The 21,478-nt window shown below is 41.4% G+C and overlaps 1 protein-coding gene across 5 annotated transcripts in view; it reads left to right on the top strand.

Moving 5' to 3' along the window:
* LOC5572215 (high affinity cGMP-specific 3',5'-cyclic phosphodiesterase 9A) overlaps nucleotides 1-21,478 on the top strand; it is a 781,628-nt gene that overhangs the window by 391,775 nt on the left and 368,375 nt on the right. For all 5 annotated transcript variants that reach the window (XM_021853022.1, XM_021853027.1, XM_021853024.1 and 2 more), the window contains one exon: nucleotides 20,508-20,580. The gene's annotated coding sequence lies outside the window, so the exon portion shown is untranslated. The remainder of the gene's footprint in view (nucleotides 1-20,507; nucleotides 20,581-21,478) is intronic.

Below are 21,478 nucleotides of genomic sequence, written 5' to 3'. Positions count from 1 at the left end.
AGTGTAGAGTTATATAAAATTTAATTCTTTTTTCCGATTAGTGCGATTTAATGATCCATCCATTTGTATTTTACATAAAGTACGGAGTACATGTAGAAATGAAATTTGTATGTCGTAAGTTGTTTGTTAGTGCCGCGAGTTGGTCGGAAGTGCAATTGATCACATAGTTCAAAACCATCATGAGTTAACAGCTAGTGCGTGAGGTTATTGAAAATTAGGAATTATAAAGCTGTATCTACAACTGACAATGACTGTTAATCTGGAAGTGATTAACCAGATTTTTCAAGTCGATTGGTCTCTCGAGGTCCTCGAGGTCCTGGTTGCTGAGTCGAATACAGCCATTTGACTATTTCTAATTTGGTGAGATCTTTCATATTTATACTCCTATTATTCAAAAGGTTTCATTGGTGTGGTTTGCACGATGCAAATCTGACTAGGGTAGGTGTACCAGTTATGGACATAGTGGTTCCCTATTTCGCCATACAGAATTACTTGAATGTTTTCAAAATTTGAAAGATTTTATGTGTTGTAGTAGTAAGATTTAAGATATATTTTTATGTTTATGCATTCAAAAAGATTTAACATTTGAAAGTTATCGTAATTTCCCGTATGGCTAAATAGGGAACCACTATGGCCATAGCTGGTACACTTTCCCAATGTAAGCTTTTTCATATATTTGTTGGACTTTTTTTGTAATTAAAATTTGATCCGGTCTGACTAAACATCGAGCAGTTGATGTTGTCACAATTAATAATGAGGTTGTACCAATCACCGTAATTTAATCTACGATTTGCGAATATTGTTATGGTTTGAAACGTTTATAAAGTTAATAAAGGGGGGGGGGGGCTTAACCTGAATGTTTTCTTCTCGTTGCAGAGAGCGAGTAACGGCGCTTTAGCCTAGGCTTCCGAGCCAGTACATAAGGAAGAAATACCTGTGTCCCATCCCTGGAAAAAGGGCACCAACAACAATGGAGCGTGCATTTAATTTCTTAGCAACGCCACTCCCAACGATTTAAACTTTCCCCCTGAAATGAGACGGTTGGTACGGTTGTCCCTGTTTCTTCCTCAATAAGATTCAAAATTATACGTCTATCATATTATTCATAAGTGGATAATCCGATCGCCGTGAACTTTTGAGTTATCTTCCAAACCAAGTCTGCACAGTGGGCCTGGCCATTTTAGTATTTGTATCATATCACTGATATGCTGCAAATATTAATGCTGACAAGAAAATACTAGAAGAAATTCCAGTATTTCCAGGATGCTCTTCAATATTGGCTGTGCAAGCGCTTAGATTAGATTAGATTAGAGATTAAAAATAGAAAAATATTTTTTTTTAACAAACAGTCGTTTTGCTATCACACAACAGCTATGTGTTTTTTCATGTAAATTTCGATTTAATCATGAACTGAATTTCTAAAGGATCCCAAAAAAAAATCCAACAGAATCCTGGTTGGAATTCCGACAGAATCCTGAACAAGATTTCAACAGATTCCTGAACAAGATTCCGACAGAATCTTGGATAGGATTCCGACAGAATCTTGAGATTCCGAAAGAATTATGAACAGGATTCCGACAGAATCCTAAACGGAACTACGACATAATCCTGAACAGGATTTTGATAGAATCCTGAACAAGATTCCGATAGAATCGTGAAAAGAATTCCGACAGAACTCTGAACAGGATTCCGACAGTATCCTTAACGGGATTCTGACAGAATCCTGAACGGGATTCCAACAGAATCCTGATTAGTATTTCGACAGAATCCTGAACAGGATTCCGGAAGAATCCTGAGCAGGATTCCGACAGAATCCTGAGCAGGATTCCGACAGAATCCTAAGCAGGATTCCGACAGAATCCTGAGCAGGATTCCGACAGAATCCTGAGCAGGATTCCGACAGAATCCTGAACAAGAATCCGACAGGCTCCTGAACAAGAATCCGACAGAATCCTGAATAATATTCCGACAGAATCCTGAACATGTTTCAGACAGAATCCTGAACGGTATTCCAACGGAATCCTGATAAGGATTTCGACAGAATCCTGATTAGGATTTTGACCGTATACTGAACAGGATTACGACAGAATCCTGAGCATGCTTCTGACAGAATCCTGAACGAAATCCGACAGTATGCTGAACAAGATTCCGACAGAATCCTGATCAATATTCCAACAAAATCCTGAAAATGTTTCCGACAGAATCCTGAACAGGATTCGAACAGAATCGTCGACCGGTTTCTAAAAGAATCCTGGACAGAACTCGAACTGAATGTTGAACAAAATTCGAACATGAACAGGATTCAAACATAATCCTGAATAGGATTCGAACAGAATCCTGAAGAAAATTCGAACTGAATTCTGAACAGGATTCAAACATAATCCTGAACAGGATTCCAACAGATTCCTGGGCAAGATTCCGACAGAATACTGAGATCCTAAACGGGATTTCGACAGAACTCTAACAGAATCCTGAACAGGATTCCGACTGAATCCTGAGCAGGATTCTGACAGACTCCTGAACAGGATTTCGACAGAATCCTGAACACGATTCCAACAGAATCTTGAACAGGATTCCGACAGCATCCTGAGCAGGATTCCGACAGAGTCTTGAACAAGAATCTGACAGAATCCTGAACAGGATTCCGACAGAATCCTGAACAGGATTCCGACCGAATCCTGAGCAGGATTCCGACAGAATCCTGATTAGGATTTCGACAGAATCCTGAACACGATTCCAACAAAATCTTGAACAGGATTCCGACAGAATTCTGAACATGTTTCCGACAGAATCCTAAAAAGAATTTTGTCCAGGAACAGAATCCTGGACATAATTCTAACAGGATCATTAACAGGACTAGAACATAATTCTGAACAGGATTCGAATAGAATCCGCGACATGATTCGAACAGAATCCTAAAGAAAATTCGAACTGAATTCTGAACAGGATTCAAACATTATCCTGAACAGAATTCCAACAGATTCCTGAGCATGATTCCGATAGAATACTGAGATCCTAAACGGGATTTCGACAGAAACCTTATTAGGATTTCGACAGAATCCTGAACACGATTACAACAGAATCTGAACAGAACTGAATCCTGAACATAATTCGAACAGGATCCTGAACAGGATTCGAACAGAATCCTGAAGAAAATTCGAACTGAATTCTGAACAGGATTCAAACATATTTTTTTTTTTTTAACTAGTTCGTTTATTTGGGGCTCAAATGCGTGTAACGCTTTACGGAGCCGAAGTTCATTTTTGTACTATTTACAATTTGTTTACTTTTTCATTGCCAAAGTTAGTATGGGATGGAGCCAGGGTACTCGTGGCAACTCGAGGTTAATGGTCACAATTTTGAAAGGGAAGGACATGGTAAGGATTGGGTTTAGGGTTCTCTGCAGCTCATCCGGGAGGTATAGCGTGGTAGCTCTATTATCGTGTCATGGCGTTGGTACCAATTTCTTGCCGGTATTCGTCTGCCGGATGGCCAGGATCCTCAATCCAACACAAAAGAGACAACACAGAAGAAAAAAAAACTGGAGAAGAGAACACAAGAGAATTAAACTTTTATACAAGACAAGCGAAGGAAATCGTAAATTGCGACCATATAAATGAAATCGCGGGTGCCCAACACATCTCTAACTGGAACATAGGGTTGTCTACCTCGGGCCGCAAGGGTATCCAAAAGTTGCGCTCTGGAGGCGTCCATATCCGGGCACTGCCAAACTACGTGATCGATGTCGTCATAACCGGAACCACACCTATTACAAATATTGCTCAGCGCGAGGTTAATCCTGTGTAGATGTGCATCTAGCGAGTAATGGTTGGACATAAGTCTTGACATCACGCGAATGAAATCTCGACTTACGTCCAAACCTTTCCACCAGGCTCGCAAGGAAACTCTAGGAATTATGGAATGTAACCACCGTCCCAGTTGGCCATTTAGCCAATCGCTTTGCCAACCGTGAAGAGAACTTTGACGTACTAAATGAAAAAATTCATCGTGTGAAATTCGTCTATCATGAATCTCACCTTCCTCAGCGCCCACCTTTGCGAGAGAGTCCGCCTTCTCATTGCCATAAATTAGGCAATGTGAGGGGACCCATACAAAGGTAATCTTATATGATCTTTCGACCAGTGCACACATCTGCTCTCTTATTTTTGTAAGAAAGTAAGATGCATGCTTTACAGGTTTCATCGATCGGAGTGCCTCAATAGAACTGAGGCTATCCGAGAAGATGAAGAAGTGGTCTGCGGGCATGTTTGAGATCATCCCCAAAGCGAAGTTGATTGCTGCCAGCTCAGCAACATAAACCGTGCAAGGTTCCTGAAGTTTTCGGAAGGCGGAAGAGTTTTCATTGAAGACACCGAAGCCAGTGGATCCATTTATACGGGACCCGTCAGTGAAATATCTCCTGTAGGAATCGACATTCTGGTACTTTGCGTTAAAAATACGTGGGATAGTAATACATCGAAGTTGATCTGGAATTCCATGAATAGCTTGTTTCATGGACAGATCAAATTCAACAGAGGAACTGTCATTGGTGAAGCGTACACGTGGGGGGTTATAACATGGAAGGCTAATGTCAGATGACATGTAGTAGAGATAAACTCTCATGAATTTTGACTGAGCATTCAGTTTGAGCAATTCTTCGAAATTTTCGATAACGAGTGTGTTGCTCACTCCACACTTAATCAGTATTCTTAGCGAGAGCTCCCAGAATCGGTTCTGTAGCGGTAAAACCCCTGCCAGAACCTCTAGGCTCGCATTATGTGTTGAGTGCATACACCCTAAGGCGATACGCAAACAACGATATTGAATTCGTTCCAATTTAATCAGGTGGCAGTTTGCTGCTGAGAGAAAACAGAAAGAGCCATACTCTAGAACAGATAAAATAGTTGTTTTATAGAGTTTTATGAGGTCTTCCGGGTGAGCACCCCACCATGTTCCGGTAATTGTTCGTAGAAAATTGATCCTTTGTTGGCATTTTTCCGTTAAATGCCTAATATGAGTTCTCCAAGTGCCTTTTGAATCAAACCGGGTCTGAGGTATTTTGAAGTCAAAGACTGGTCGATGTCAGTTCCCAAAAGCTTAAGCTTTAGTTGGGCAGGATTCCGCTTCCTAGAAAATACAACCAGTTGAGTTTTTTGCGGAGCAAACTCGATCCCTAAGCTTCTAGCCCAAGTGGATAGATTATCAAGGGAATTTTGCAATGGTCTTTGCAGAATTTCTGCTCGTGGGCCCTTCATAGAGACCACAGCATCATCTGCAAGTTGTCTAAGCGTGCATGGTTCTTCCAAACAGTTGTCAATATCTTTAACATAAAAATTATAAAGCAAGGGACTTAGACATGAGCCTTGGGGAAGACCCATATAGCTAATTCTGGAAGTAGTCAGTTGACCGAGAGTGAAGCTCATGTGTTTTTCTGACAACAAATTGTACAAGAAATTATTCAACATTCCAGGTAGTCCACTATTGTGCAGACTTTCTGACAATATTTCTATGGAAACTGAATCAAAAGCGCCCTTAATGTCCAAGAAAACCGAAGCCAATTGCTCCTTGTCTGCAAAGGCTAGTTGCATATCTGATGAAAGCAACGCTAGACAATCGTTTGTTCCTTTGCCCTTGCGAAAGCCAAATTGTGTACTGGAAAGCATGTTGTTTGATTCGACCCAGTGATCGAGTCGGGATAGGATCATTTTTTCTAACAATTTCCTCAAACATGATAACATAGCGATCGGGCGGTACGAATTATGATCAGACGCTGGTTTCCCAGGCTTTTGAATAGCTATTACTTTGACCTGTCTCCATTCAGGTGGAACAATGTTGTGCTCCATGAATGAGTTGAACAGGTCAAGCAACCGTCTTTTAGCGATATCAGGGAGATTTTTAAGAAGATTGAACTTAATCATATCGCGTCCCGGAGAGGAGTTGTTTGATGAAAGAAGAGCCATAGAAAATTCCAGCATAGTGAATGGTCTGTCCAACGCATCGTCTCTCTGGGTTTCCCAGAATGGCGGTTGAGCTGGAACTGAGTCTGGACAGACCTTTTTTGCGAAGTTGAATATCCAACGATTGGAGTATTCGTCACTCTCATTTGAGGATGAGCGGTTTCGCATGTTGCGAGCCACTCTCCAAAGCGTCGTCATTGAAGTTTCTCGTGAGAGGCCATCGATGAAACGTCGCCAATAGCTGCGCTTCTTCGCTTTAATAAGATTCTTCAGTCTTTTTTCGAGCTTCGAGTACTCTAAATAAAGTTCTGAGGTACCATATCTACGAAAAGCTTTAAAGGCATTAGATTTTTCTCGATACAACTGAGTGCATTCATCATCCCAACCAGGTGTGGCTGGTCGTCTTTTGAAGGATGCACTTGGAACTCGTTGCTTTTGGGATTCTAATGCACTTTTATAAATCAATTCTGTTAGGAATCGATACTCATCCAACGGTGGGAGAGTGTTGAATGATTCGATACCAAAAGTTACCGCTGATGCAAATTTTTGCCAATCGATATTCCTAGTGAGGTCAAAAGGAACCTGAATTGACTGTTCTGACCTTTCAAAATTATTTCTGATAGAAGTTATTATGGGCAAGTGATCACTACCATGGGGGTCATCGATCAACTTCCACATGCAATCGAATGATAGTGAACTTGATCCCAAAGACAGGTCAAGACGGCTTTCTTTGCCGTCGGATGAAATACGTGTCACTTCACCTGTGTTCAAAATGTTCAAGTTGAAATCGTCGCATAAGTCATAGAAAATAGCCGCTCTATAATCGTCATAAGATTCGCCCCATCCAGTACCATGTGAGTTCATATCACCCAGTATTAAAACTGGAGATGAAAGCATGGAGACTGCATTCCAAAGATGACGGCGGTTTATTGAAACTCTAGGAGGAATATAAACAGAAGCTACGCAAAGATCTTTACCCTTTACGTTTATTTGGCAAGCAACGATTTCTATGCCTGGATGAGTCGGGATGGGGATTTTGTAGAATGAATGGCACTTTTTGATCCCTAAAAGCACACCCCCGTAATTATCATCTCGATCCTGGCGTATAATGTTAAAATCGTAGAAGTTAAGATCATCTTCAGAAGAAAGCCATGTTTCACAGAGTGCAAATATATCACAATCGGAATTGTGAAGCAAAAATTTAAATGTGTCTAATTTAGGTTTTAGACTATGACAGTTCCACTGTAGCACAGTGATCATATCTTGTACCTCACTTGATGAATTAGCCATCGAAAGATATGATCGAAGCAAGGAGGGGCCACGAGATAGTCAATTCCCTGAGATATTCTTCTATAGCGGGGAGAAAAAGGTCGAGTATGCCTCTGAATGAGTCTGAAACTCCGAGAGCATTACATATGCGATCCACAAGGGCCGTAAAAGTTATCAGTCCTCGCTTAGCCCGGGGGGTTTTCGAGGAAGAGCGAGGGACTTCAGTAGCATTTCTTTTGCTTTCTTGTCTAGAGCTTCTTTTCGAAGTGTATTTTATCTGTGGAGGCGGGGGCGGCAGATCTTTGCTGCAACATGGAACGGAAGCATCAAAGACCTGTTTCTTCGGGATTTTCAAATTTGCCCCACCTCCTTTGGAATTAGGCAAACTTCTGAGGGAAGATTTCAATACCTTACGGCGCAGTCCCGGAGAAGATGGAGACTTCCTTTTTCCGGGTGCGTGTACCTCCGAAGAATCTCCCCCATCGGTTTCGTCGTCGTTCGCTTCATCGGAAGACAACTCTTGAAAAGAGTTACCAACTGGGATGGCTGATGAAGACTCTTTTGCAGGCGGATTTAAAGCTTTCACCATTTCCGCATACGTCTTCTTGGAGCGCTTCACAATGGAGCGACTCTCATTTCGAATGCGCCTTTTGTATGCCGGGCATTTCTGCAAGTCATGAAGATCCTCACGACAGTAGCTGCATTTTTCAGCTTCCTGTGTGCAATCATCTTCCAAGTGAGCTTGGTTGCATTTGCCACAACGGGGCTTGTTGTCGCAAAAGCTAGCACTATGACCAAGCTGCTTGCAGTTGGTACAATTGAATACCTTCGGCACGTAAAGACGCACTGGGTAAAAAACACTATCGATGCAAACAAATTTTGGGAGGACGAAACCAGGGAAAGTCACTCGAAACGAGGCTGACGGTGAAAACACTCTTATTTCCTTCCATGGAAGCTGATTGTAATTGTTTACAATCCAGTATAGCCACATCAGGAATGGACCGGTTCTCAAAAACGCCTTTGCCTGTCTTAATGTCTTCACAGGTCAGACTCGCGTCGATAATTTTCCCTTCCACCTCAACCTCTCTGGCCAAAATATACACATAATATTCCACAGTAAAAGCCTCATGCTGAGCAATCTCATTCGCTGCTTTGTAACTAGGTGCAGTTACACGCAGCTTGGATTGCTTCACTTGGTGAATAACGGTCCCAGGATATTTACGCGTCAGCTCTCTAGAAATCGAGAGCACATTCAAAATCTTGTTTTTGCGCCGGAAATAGACAACCCAAGGCCCAGCCGAAGACGGTTGATAAAACCGCGTTCGAGCAACGAGATCTTTAGGAGGCGTATCGCCTCCATCCGATTCGTCCATGCGGGATAAAAATCAACCACAACCAAATAAGAAAAAAAAACAAAAAAAAAAATATATGCAGAAAAAAAAATAACCTATCAGTGGACTATTTTGTACACACTTCCCCTGTACGGGCAAAAACAAAAATACTAAATACTAATAAAAAAAAAAAAAAAAAACGAGAAAAAAACTTAACCAATTAGTGGGCTATTTTGTACACGCCTCCCCTATACGAGCAAAACTTGCACCGGGAGAGAGACAGAAGTGAAGCGAAAAACAACCTTGAACTCAACGCTATTTGTTCGGAGATGCGAAAGCAATTGTATAGATGTATACAATAGATACTTATCCGTTCCCGTTCGATAACCGCACAGCAGCTGGTCTTCTACACTGTAGGTAGGCAGAAAAAACGTATCGCCGTTCTCACTGCTGATTTATACGGGGGAACCAATCACCGGGGGATGAAGGTGACAATGTTTTATTGTGGCACGATACCAGTTGACCCTTGTCAATCTGGTTCGCTTCCTTCACGATGCGCGGTTTAAAGCACTACGGTACAATACTGCACTGGTAAAAACCACACGGGCGGTGGAGGAAAAACCCAAAAAACTACCGACTGCCAAAAACTGAACTGGCTTGTTCAAGCGCACAGCAAGGAATGAGGATTCAAACATAATCCTGAACAGAATTCCAACAGATTCCTGAGCAAGATTTCGACAGAATACTGAGATCCTAAACGGGATTTAGACAGAATCCTGAACAGGATTTTGACAGAATTCTGTTCAGGATTCCGACCGAATCCTGAACGGGATTCCGACAGAATCATAATTAGGATTTCGACAGAATCCTGAACAGGACTTCGACAGAGTCTTGATCGAGAATTCGACAGAATCCTGAACAATATTCCGACAAAATCCTGAACATGTTTTTGACAGAATCCTAAACAGGATTCAAACAGAATACAATCATTGAACAGGATTTGAAAAGAATTCTGAACAGGATTCTAACAGAATTTGAACAGAAATTTCTGCGAATCTTGTTCAGGATTCTCTCAATATCCTACTTATGATTCTCTCCGAATCCTGCTGGGAATTCTCTCTGATCGCTGCTTTTTATTTTTTAGTGGGCTAACTCTGGGTGTTTTCTGAATCTGAATGCTTAAGAGTATCTCCGAATTCTACTCAGGTTTCTGCTTAGGACTCCCTATCGTCCTTGAACTTTTTCCTCATCCTGCCCAGTTTTTTTCAGAATCCTTATCAGGATTTTCTGTAAATCCCGTTCAGGTTTCTCTCCAAGTTTTGCTTAGGGTTAGTTCCCTCCGCATCCTGCTTAATGACTACAGTACTGGACAGAATAAAGTACGCATTGGCAGTTTTTCCATACAAAATGATCAAGTTTGGAGTCTTATATCTCGGTTTCTAGTTGTCCGATTGACCTGAAATTTTCAAAGTAACCTCAAATTTGCTAGGCCAGAAATTCATAGTTTTTCATTAACGAACTTTTAAGTTATCGCAAATCTCAAATTTTGATAAAAATGACAAAATTTTAAAGTAAAAATTATTTATAATGAAAATATTTAGAGCAATATGTCCTTCTGCAAAAATGTACAATTTGATAAGACACACAAATTTGCAGAACATCATTTTTCGGTAAAACTGATTGTTTTCAAAATATTTTCAAAATTAAATTTTGCAATTTTTTGCAAATTGAGAGATTTTCAATAATTTAAAAGATTGTGTTACAAATGCAGTGATATTTTAATTGAGTAAAATCTATGTTATATCTAGGCTGTGGTGAAAATTTCAGATCAATCGGAACACTAAAAGCTGAGATTCAGATCTCCAAACTTGACCATTTTGTATGGGAAAACGGCCAATGCGTACTTTATTCTGTCCAGTACTGTATATTCGAATTCTTCTAAAATTTTTCTTTGAATTCTGCTCGAGTTTCCCTCCAAATCTGGATCAGAATTTTTGGATCATCTGGCTTAGGATAACCTCCGGATACTGCTTAAAGTTTTATTCAAATATTGCACTGGATTTTCTTCCAATCCTGCTCTGGACTCTTTCCGAGTCTTTTTCAGGATCCTTTTCAAATCCTGCTCAGGTTTTCATCCAAATCCTTGCACAAGATTTTTTTGGATTAAATTCGAATCCTGCTCTGAATTATTTTTCGTGTCCTGTTCAGGATTTTCTTCGAATCCTGCTCATGACAGGACCATGATATTCTGTCAGAATTTTGTCAGCCTTTCTGTTGAAATTCTGTCCAGAACTCTGATACTTTTACATTTAAAGTTCTGTCGGAAGCCATTTCATTGAATTTACAGTATGCTTTTCTTGAGGCATAGATTCAGATAAATTAAGTTAGTTAGAAAGATTAAAATCATCATTTACTTGTGTTCAAAACTCCCATAATTTGGATCTCATCAGCAGCAGGCGGCATTTCAGAAACATCTTTACATATACCTATATGCCTTCATTCCAACATTCCACAGAGCTCCTTTCCACCAACACTGACGGTTCATTGCCGGCAATTAGTGCGTACCGCCTTCGCTAGAATTTTCCTCCCTTCTCCCATATTCGCCATACGATGTTTTCGAAACCCATTCCTACACGATGCCGATTTTTTATTAGCTTCATCATGAGCAGCACAAACAGAATCTGACGAAGAGCAGCAGCCACGACCATTCATCTATCGAGAAGGCTCGCCTTGCCTTTTCAAGAGTTTAGCTTTGTGGGAGGTTGGTGTTCTTGTTTCGCAATGTTTAAGAAAAATTGGAGATGGGCTATTTCGCATAAGGACGTTTTGGATAATTTCAAGCAAGGACGTTTCTCATAATGAGAATGTTTGAGCTTTCCACAGAGACACAGGTAAAGTATGAATATCATGTCCTAATAGTTAAAATGTATGTCTCTTAACACTTACTGAGACCCGAAAGACGTTTTGTTCCATCATCTCCTAGAGCGCTAGAGCAATTTGATAGTGTTGTTATTTCTGGTCTGCGTATGTTAGTGCGTACCGCGTGCACTGCATTTCTCAGTTTTTCCCTTGATACTTATTGAATTGTTGAGGTTGCTGATAAGAAGACCCTTCGCCTTCGGAAGTTCAAAGGCGATACGTCGAGGTCCCTTCGACATTGCTCGTTCCCGTCTTCAATATGTTCCCGGAATTTCCCCTTAGTGGCAACAACCGGGGTGATGAGATTTCCTATCGTTTCATCTTTTAGGTCGACCGTTTTGTGGTTCGAGTTGCGACGATGGAAAATTCCTCTTTCGGTTTTGGGTCTTCGATGAGAGATTCCCAGATATTTCGACGTCAAATTGGTGGCTTGAGAAAGGGAAGGAGGAAAGGTCTTGTTTGCATTACATTTGATACGTGATGTTTTTTGATGGGCAAATTCTATCTCAAAAAATGCCCTGAAGGAAGAAATGTGGAAAGGCTGATCGCAAAGTTGACTTTCCGTTTGCGTGGGAAGATGAAAGGTGCTTATTGCTTATTTGCTTTTGGGATAATAAATGTTTATTTTCTCCACAAATCATTTTCGTGAGAAGTAAAAAAGCAGCACTAAGCTTCGATCAAAGGTAGCGTAATGCCCGAGCTTTATGCAAATTTTAAACGAAATCCTTTTTCCGAACGAGCAAACCATTCAATCTGTCTGGCAGACAAAGTTGGTGCTTTCCCACCATCTAGTTTGTTCTTTCCATCTGGGCAAACTTTTCACAGTTAAGCTGTCTCCCAGCTTCTGTTCTCCCGAAGCCCCTCCACACTAGACTTATACTGTACTCTGGGAGGGGAAAACTTTTAGTTGTATGCAAAAATCAAAAAGTGAATTTTCACCTTTCACAGTCAGCTCTATTCGTACATCCCAAGAAAGGCTAAGAAATCTGATTTTGAATATTTTATGATAAAACTATTTTGTGTCACAAACACGATGCAACGATAATGACAGATGCAACTTTGTCTTCAGGGTTCAACTATCTCCTGAACAGGATTTGGAGAAAATCCTGAACAGGATTTAGAAAGAATCTGTCCAGGATTTGAAGAGAGAATCCTGCAAAAAATTCGGAAAGTATCCTCAACAGAATTCTGAGAGAATCCTCAACAGAATTCGGAGAGAATCCTCAACGAAATTCGAAGAGAATCCTGACCAGGATTTGAGGAGAATCTTGACCAGCATTCGAAGAGAATCTTGAATAGGATTCAAAGAGAATCCTCAACAGAATTCGGAAAGAATCCTCAACTAAATTCGGAGAGAATCCTGACCAGGATTCGGAGAGAATCCTCAACAGAATTTGGAGTGAATCCTGACCAGGATTTGGAGAGAATCTTGACCAGGATTCGGAGAGAATCCTGCATAGGATTCGGAGAGAATCCTCAACAGAATTCGGAAAGAATCCTCAACAAAATATGGAGAGAATCCTGACCAGGATTTGGAGAGAATCCTGAACAGGATTCGGAGGGAATCCTGACCAGGATTCGGAGAGAATCCTGACCAAGATTCGGAGAGAATTCTGTCCAAGATTCAGAAAGGATTCTGACCAGTGTTCGGAGAAAATCCTGATCAGGATTTGGCGAGAATCTTGACCAGGATTCGGAGAGAATTCTGCATATGATTCGGAGAGAATCCTCAACAGAATTCGGAAAGAATCCTCAACAAAATATGGAGAGAATCCTGACCAGGATTTGGAGAGAATCCTGAACAGGATTCGGAGGGAATCCTGACCAGGATTCGGAGAGAATCCTGACCAAGATTCGGAGAGAATTCTGTCCAAGATTCAGAAAGGATTCTGTCCAAGATTCAGAAAGGATTCTGACCAGTGTTCGGAGAAAATCTTGACCAGCATTCTAAGAGAATGCTGTCCAGGATTTGGAGAGAATCCTGCAAAGGATTCGGAGAAAATCCTCAACAAAATTCGGAGAGAAACTTCAGCAGAATTCGGAGAGAATCCTGACCAAGATTCGAAGAGATACCTGACCAAGATTCGGAGAGATTCCTGACCAGGATTTGGAGAGAATCTTGACCAGGATACGGAGTGAATCCTGCATAGTATTCGGAGAGAATCGAGCATAGGATTCGGAGAGAATCCTCAACAGAATGTGGAGAGAATTTTGACCAGGATTCAGAGAGAATCTTGACCAGGATTTGGGAAGAATCCTAACCAGGATTTGGAGAGAATCCTGAACATGATTCGGAGGAAATTCTGACCAGGATTCAAAGAGAATCCTCAACAGAATTCGGAGAGTATCCCCAACGGAATTCGGAGAGAATTCTGACCAAGATTTGGAGAGAATCTTAACCAGGATACGGAGAGAATCCTGCATAGGATTCGGAGAGAATCCTCAACAGAATACGGAGAGAACCTCAACAGAATTCGGAGAGAATCCTGACTATGAAGTGTATCCTGTCCAGGATTTGGAGAGAATCCTGCAATGGATTCGGAGAGAATCCTCAACAGAATTCGGAGAGAATCCTGACCATGAAGTGTATCCTGTCCAGGATTTGGAGAGAATTCTGCAAAGGATTCGGAGAGAATCATTAACAGAATTAGGAGAGAATCCTGACCAGGATTTAGAGAGAACCCTGACCATGTTTTGGAGAGAATCCTGAGCAGGATTTGGAGAGAATCTTGACCGGGATATGAAGAGCATCCTGATCAGGATATAAAGAGAATCCTGACCAGGCTTCGGAGAGAAACCTGATCAGGATTTGGAGAATATCTTGACCAGGATTCGAAGAGAATGCTAACAAAGATTTAGAGAGAATTCTGTCCAAGATTCGGAAAGGATTCTGACCAAGATTAGGAGAAAAATCTAATAAGGGTTCGGAGAGAACCTTGACAAGGATTCGGAGAAAATCCTTACCAGGTTTCGGACATAATCCTGACCAAGATTCGGAGAGAATCCTGTCCAGAAATTTGAGAGAATCTAGACCAGGATTCGGAGAGAATCCTAACCAAGATTCGGAAAGAATTCTGTCCAGGGTTCGGTGAGCATCCTGATCAGAATTTGGAGAGAACCTTGATCAGGATTCTAAGAGAATCCTCTCCAGGATTTGAAGAGAATCCTGCAAAGGATTCGGAGAGAATCATCAGGATTTGGAAAGAATCTTGACCAGGATTCGGAGAGAATCCTGAACAGGATTTGGAGGGAATCCTGACCAGGATTCGGAGAGAATCCCAACCAAGATTTGGAGAGAATTCTGACCAAGATTCGGAAAGGATTCTGACCAAGGTTCGGAGAGAATCGTGATCAGCATTTGGAGAGAATCTTGACCAGGATTCTAAGAGAATCCTGTCCAGGATTTGGTGAGAATCCTGCAAAGGATTCGGAGAGAATCCTCAACAGAATTCGGAGAGAATCTTGACCTGGATTCGGGGAGTATCTCGACCAAGATTCGGAGAGAATTCTGATCAGGGTTAAGAGAGAATCCTCACAAGTGTTCGGAGGGAATCCTGACCAGAATTCGGAGAGAATCCTGACCAAGATTCGGAGAGAATTCTGTCCAAGATTCGAAAAGGATTCTGACCTGTGTTCGTATAAAATCCTGATCAGGATTTGGAGAGAATCTTGACCAGCATTCTAAGAGAATTTTGTCCAGGATTTGCAGAGAATCCTGCAAAGGATTCGGAAAGAATCCTCAACAGAATTCGGAGAAAAACTTCAGCAGAATTCGGAGAGAATCCTGACCAGGATTAGAAGAGAATCCTGACCAAGATTCGGAGAGATGCCTGTCCAAGATTTGGAGAGAATCCTGACCAAGATTCGGAAAGATTCCTGACCAGGATTTGGAGAGAATCTTGACCAGGATACGGAGAGAATCCTCAACAGAATGTGGAGAGAATCCTGACCAGAATTCGGAGAGAATCTTGACCAGGATTCGGAAAGAATCCTAACCAGGATTTGGAGAGAATCTTGAACATGATTCGGAAGGAATCCTGACCAGGATTCGGAGAAAATCCTCAACAGAATTTGGAGAGTATCTCCAACGGAATTCGGAGAGAATCCTGACCAAGATTTGGAGAGAATCTTGACCAGGATACGGAGAGAACCCGTCATAGGATTCGGAGAGAATCCTCAACAGAATACGGAGAGAACCTCAACCGAATTCGGAGAGAATTTTGTCCAAGATTCGGAAAGGATTCTGACCAGGGTTCGGAGAGAATCCTGATCAGGATTTGGAGGGAATCTTGACCAGGATTTTGAGAGAATTCTGTCCAGGATTTGGAGAGAATCGTGCAATGGATTCGGAGAGAATCCTCAACAGAGAATCCTGACCATGAAGAGTATCCTGTCCAGGATTTGGAGAGAATTCTGCAAAGGATTCGGAGAGAATTATTAACAGAATTAGGAGAGAATCCTGACCAGGATTTGGAGAGAATCCTGACCATGATTATAGAGAATCCTGAGCAGGATTTTGGAGAGCATCCTGACCAGGATTAGGAGAGCATCCTGATCAGGATTTGGAGAGAATCCTGACCGTGATTCGGAGAGAATCTTGACGAAGATTCTAAGAGAATCCTGTCCAGGATTCGGAGGGAATCCTGACCAGGATTCGAAGAGAATGCTAACCAAGATTCGGAGATAATTCTGTCCAAGATTCGGAAAGGATTCTGACTAAGAACTAAGGAGAAAAATCTGATCAGGGTTCGGAGAGAACCTTGACAAGGATTCTGAGAAAATCCTGACCAGGATTCGGACAGGATCCTGACCAAGATTTGGAGAGATTCCTGACCAGGATTTGGATAGAATCTTGATCAGGATTCGGAGAGAATCCTGTCCAGAAGTTTGAGAGAATCCTGACCAGGATTCGGAGAGAATACTAACCAAGATTCGGAGAGAATTCTGTCCAGGGTTCGGTGAGAATCCTGATCAGGATTTGGAGAGAACCTTGACGACCAGGTTTCGGAGAATCCAACCAAGATTTGGAGAGAATTCTGACCAAGATTCGGAAAGGATTCTGACCAAGGTTCGGAGAGAATCCTGATCAGGATTTGGAGAGAATCTTGACCAGGATTCTAAGACAATCCTGTCCAGGATTTGGCGAGAATTCTGCAAAGGATTCGTAGAGAATCCTCAACAGAATTCGGAGAGAATCCTGACCTGGATTCGGAGAGTATCTCGACCAAGATTCGGAGAGAATTCTAACAAGTGTTCGGAGAGAATCCTAAACAGGATTCAGAGAGAATCCTGAACAGGATTCGGTGAGAATCCTGAACTGGATTCTAAGGGAATCCTGACCAGGATACAGAGAGAATCCTCACCATGATTTGGAGAGAATTCTAACCAAGATTCGGAGAGAATCCTGACCACGATTTGGAGAGAATCTTGACCAGGATTCGGAGAGAATCTTGACCTGGATTCCCTCCGAATCCTGAACAGGATTCAGTGGGAATCCTGACCAGGATTCGAAGAGAATGCTAACCAAGATTCGGAGAGAATTCTGTCCAAGATGTGGAAAGGATTCTGACCAAGTTTAGGAGAAAAATCTGATCAGGGTTCGGAGAGAACCTTGACAAGGATTCGGAGAAAATCCTGACCAGGATTAAGAGAGAATGTTGTGCAGGATTTGGAGAGATTTGGAGAGAATCTTGACCAGGATTCGAACAGAATCCTGACCAGGATTAGAAGAGAATGAAGAGAGAAATCTGAGTAGGATTTGGAGAGACTAGTATTCGGAGAGAATTCTGAACAAGATCCGAATACAAATTCGGATAGAAGTTTTAACAGCATTCGAACAGAATCCTGAACAGGATTCGGAGACTATCGTGAGCATATGTTATTAGGAAAATTATGTACTGGTTTTTTGAAAAAAAAAAAAAAAAAAAAGTTGCACAACCATTATTTTTTCAGAGAAACCTCAATTGAGCTTGTTACCAGACGCAAATATATTTGTTTCATTAGAGATTTGACTAAGTTTAAGCTCAATAGATGAATTGATCAATTTTTTTTCTGCAGATGCAACTATATCGTTCATTACTATAACTTCGGATTTACCTCTTTGGGAAAAGTTTCATTTGCAAGCTGTCAGAATCTGACACTTTCCAGCTACTGTTACCCCCCACACGGGGGAGGGACGTTTCGCATAAAGACGTTTCGCATAAGGACGATTCGCATAATGTTATGGGGGGACGTTTCGCATAATGGACATTTGGCATAAAGATAATTATATGCCTTCTTTAAAATGCTACCTGTTCTTATATGAAACTGATTTATGCGAAACGTCCTTTATGCCAAACGTCCGTATGCGAAATGTCCTTATGCGAAACGTCTTTATGCGAAATGGGTCACCCCCCCCCCCCCACACACGTGCATCCACAAAGCCATTCATGCACAGTGTATGTCGTATTTGTTAGCTTACACTGCCTGTCCGATGCACTTACCATATACAGAGCACAGGTGAAGAATGAAGAATGGAGAAGCAATTTAAACTTGTGATGCTGAGTTTGTGGCATTTGCAGAAAATGGCATTTGTTGAGATTGAGCGATTCTTTGTCCGTTTTTTTCTGTTTAGATGAAAAGTGAAAATAAAAGTGAGTCACATACGCTCAAACTTGCTAGACGATGAAAACCAATCTATTGGTAGTGCTGTTTCCAGCTGGGACAGAGTCTAGAACACTTAACACTGAGCTGATTACATTTCGATTTCTTGCGATAGCCATTATAGGGGGTAGTAGGAGGGATTTATCGTAAAATATATAGGATTGAATGATGTTCTCGTTCAGGATTATGTTGGAATTCTATTCAAGAATCCGGTTCAGGTTTATATCGGCATCCTTTTCAGGATTCTTTTGGAATGCTGTCCAGGATCTTTCGGGATCCTATTCAGGATTTCTTCGAAATCCTTTTCAGGATTTGTTCGAAATCTTGTGTAGCATTTCTTTGGAATCCTTTGTACAGAATCATGAACATGATTCGGAAAAATTATGAACAAGATTTGGATATAATCAGTATGGTTGATACTGAAACAACCATGCATATTAACTGATTGAAATTATTCAGATGTGACTTACTGTATGTTGTCGTTATCCTTGTGAATAATGTAAGCAACCTAAACAATTACATTTAGGCATATTTGCTCTGTCTCCACCCTTCGAAAACTCGAAGCGAGAGCTCTCATGCCTAATTGATAAGTTTTGAATTGAATTTTATCTGTCACTCGTACATTCCGGAACTGCAAAACGTCACCTGAACAAAGCACAAACTTCTATCTAGGTTAAACACATTCCGACATTTTAATCAATATTTTTCCCATCTGAGTTCTGCTCTCAGCTCCAAGCTCCACACTCCAGTGGTCATGATGCTCGCCATCACATACCCGAATCTCCTCACATACGACGTCCAGCTCAGCCCACCTGTGCACCGGAGAGCAAACACATCACACCACACTCTGGCAGGTGAAAATCGTCCGGTGGTTTCGTTCGGTTGAATCACCTTCTGTGTGCATCGGGAGCAACCTGCATATGTGAGCTTACCCCATCCGAGACCATTCCGATCCGAACAGGGCCGTGCAAAAGTTTGGGGTCACCTCCATGTCTCTGTGATTACACGTCTATTGATTTTTTTATGGCTCATTTCAAAGTTCATTGCTTTACCGGTCTTGTTTCACAGGTATTGTGATTTTTTTTTACTAAATTTTTACTTGAAATTGTGATTTTTTCAAAAAGTAATCTGAAAAAACATGGCTGATTTCGTTTACCTTGAATTGACCAGAATATTAAATCAATGCAACATTAGAACCGTAGTTACAAATTAAAGTGCACATGTCATATTTTGATAGAATAATAAGTGTTTCTGATAAAATACCTATGAAGTAAGACTAGCCCATTGCCTTACTAATGATCCATAGAGAGTTACAATCAGAGTACAATCACACAGATACAGACAAAAAACATTTGTATGTTTTCAAGCGGGTGATCTTCAAACTTTTGCTCGGGAGTGTATACCTACATTGTTGACCAGAACCGTCGTCCATTGCTCCATCCGCCACGAGGCAGCCGAGGCGCGGGTCCTGGGACGTTCCGAGAAGCTCAAACGAGAGGAATAATAAAAACATTCCAAACGATCGATCGATATGTTCGCCGCTTGCCCCCTTCCGAGCCACCCAAACATTGGCGTAGGGACAACAATGGCAGCGGGTCAGCCCCCCACAGTATCTTTTGCAGGATATTGAAATTATTAAAATAATAATAAGATAGAGATATGTCACAGGGGCTTTCCTAAGCCGAGTGGTAAGAATCCACGTCCCTTTGAGGACGTAATGCCAAGACTGATGAGTGGGCAATGTAAATTACACACTAGGACCCCTCCAGAAAACCCTTGCTACGCCAATGCCACCCAACTTTTCACTGCATGGCAGCAATTATTTGCGAAACCTTGCCCAATTTACCCGAATCCCTTCCCCCCATTCAACGACCATCGCCAAAATCAGTAACCCGAACAAAGATATCTGGATCTCCTCCTGGTGGAATGTATTTTCTTCGTGATCAAATTGATTCCCGGCCTCGCTCAGTGTCCGTTCTGATTTCCGGAACTGGAAATTAAACTTTTGCCACTTGCCCGTTTTTTTTTTCTCCCTCGTAAATTTTCGGAAGAGAAGCTGCCAAACTTTTCGGTTCAGGAATTTAAGGCCAAGCGGAAAAACAATACTCGGAATTGGCGCAAAACGGAAAAGGCACATTTCATCGAAACTTTTCTGCCCCTTTCCCATGCTTGGACAAAGTTTCTGGTTCATTGTCCTGTTTTGTTCTTTTATCAGAAGGAGAAAAATCCTCCGACTAATTAAGTTAATTGCTTAGCTCTGCTATTGTTTGCCCACTGATTGTGGGAGATTTTTTCCCCCGAATGACCTGTTGATTTATCAATATAAGAAGACTGCCCGCGTGTTTTCAATTGGTGCTTATGTGAACAATTTCCATCTCTTCAATTGCAGGATAAACCGTTCACCTGGAAACCGATCGCAGCCAGATCCCCCGAAAGCACTCTGGAAGCTGGAGCACTGCGAGGTAAGTCGCTTCGGTCTGATCGGATAATGAGTTCCCGGTAAGGCATAATGCGTCTCCTCCATTGGAAAAGTTGAACGCTTGAAATCGGCACGTGTTCGGGAGTAGCAGTTGTTGTCTGTCGTCGTTGTGAATGGAAATGTTTTGGGTTGGGGATTTTTTTTGGTTTCTATAGTAAAAGAAGCTGTGTTGATATGAATTTTGAAACGTGAAACTTAAAAATACAAACATTGTGTCTTTATATGAAATACCGCAATAAAAACAAATCCAAACTGCGAAATTGATGATAAAACATTAAATGATGCTTATGATAAAACATTAAATGATGCTTCGATTAAAATCCTTATAAGGATATGAACAGAATTCGAACAGAATCCTGACCAGAATTCGGACTGAATCCGAACTTTGGAAAAGAATCCTGAGCAGCTTTCGAACAGAATCTAATGCAGGTTTCGAACGGAATTCGAGCAGGATTTTAACAGAATCCTAAGCAGATTTCTAACAGAATCCAAAAGCAGGAATTGAACAGAATCCTGAGCAAAATTCTAATAGAATCCTGAGCAAGATTGTAACAGAATCCTAAGCAGGATACAAGTAGTTTCCTGAGAAGGATTTTAACGGAATTTTGACCAGGATTCGAGCAAAATCATGGACAGAATTCAAACCGAATCCTGACAGGGATTCGAACAGAATTTGGAACAGGATTTGAACAGAATCCTGCCCAGAACTCGAACAGAATTCTGCCCAGGATTCGAACAGAATTCTGCCCAGGATTTGAACAAAATTCTGAAAAGGATTCGAACAGAATTCTTACAGAATACTGCCCAAAATTCGAACAGAATCCTTCCCACGATTCGAATAGAATCCTAACCAGGATTTGAACAGAATTCTGACCAGGATT

The sequence above is a fragment of the Aedes aegypti genome, chromosome 3, assembly GCF_002204515.2.
Source record: "Aedes aegypti strain LVP_AGWG chromosome 3, AaegL5.0 Primary Assembly, whole genome shotgun sequence".
Lineage (NCBI taxonomy): Eukaryota > Metazoa > Arthropoda > Insecta > Diptera > Culicidae > Aedes > Aedes aegypti.
This window is presented reverse-complemented; position numbering and strand designations above follow the sequence as displayed.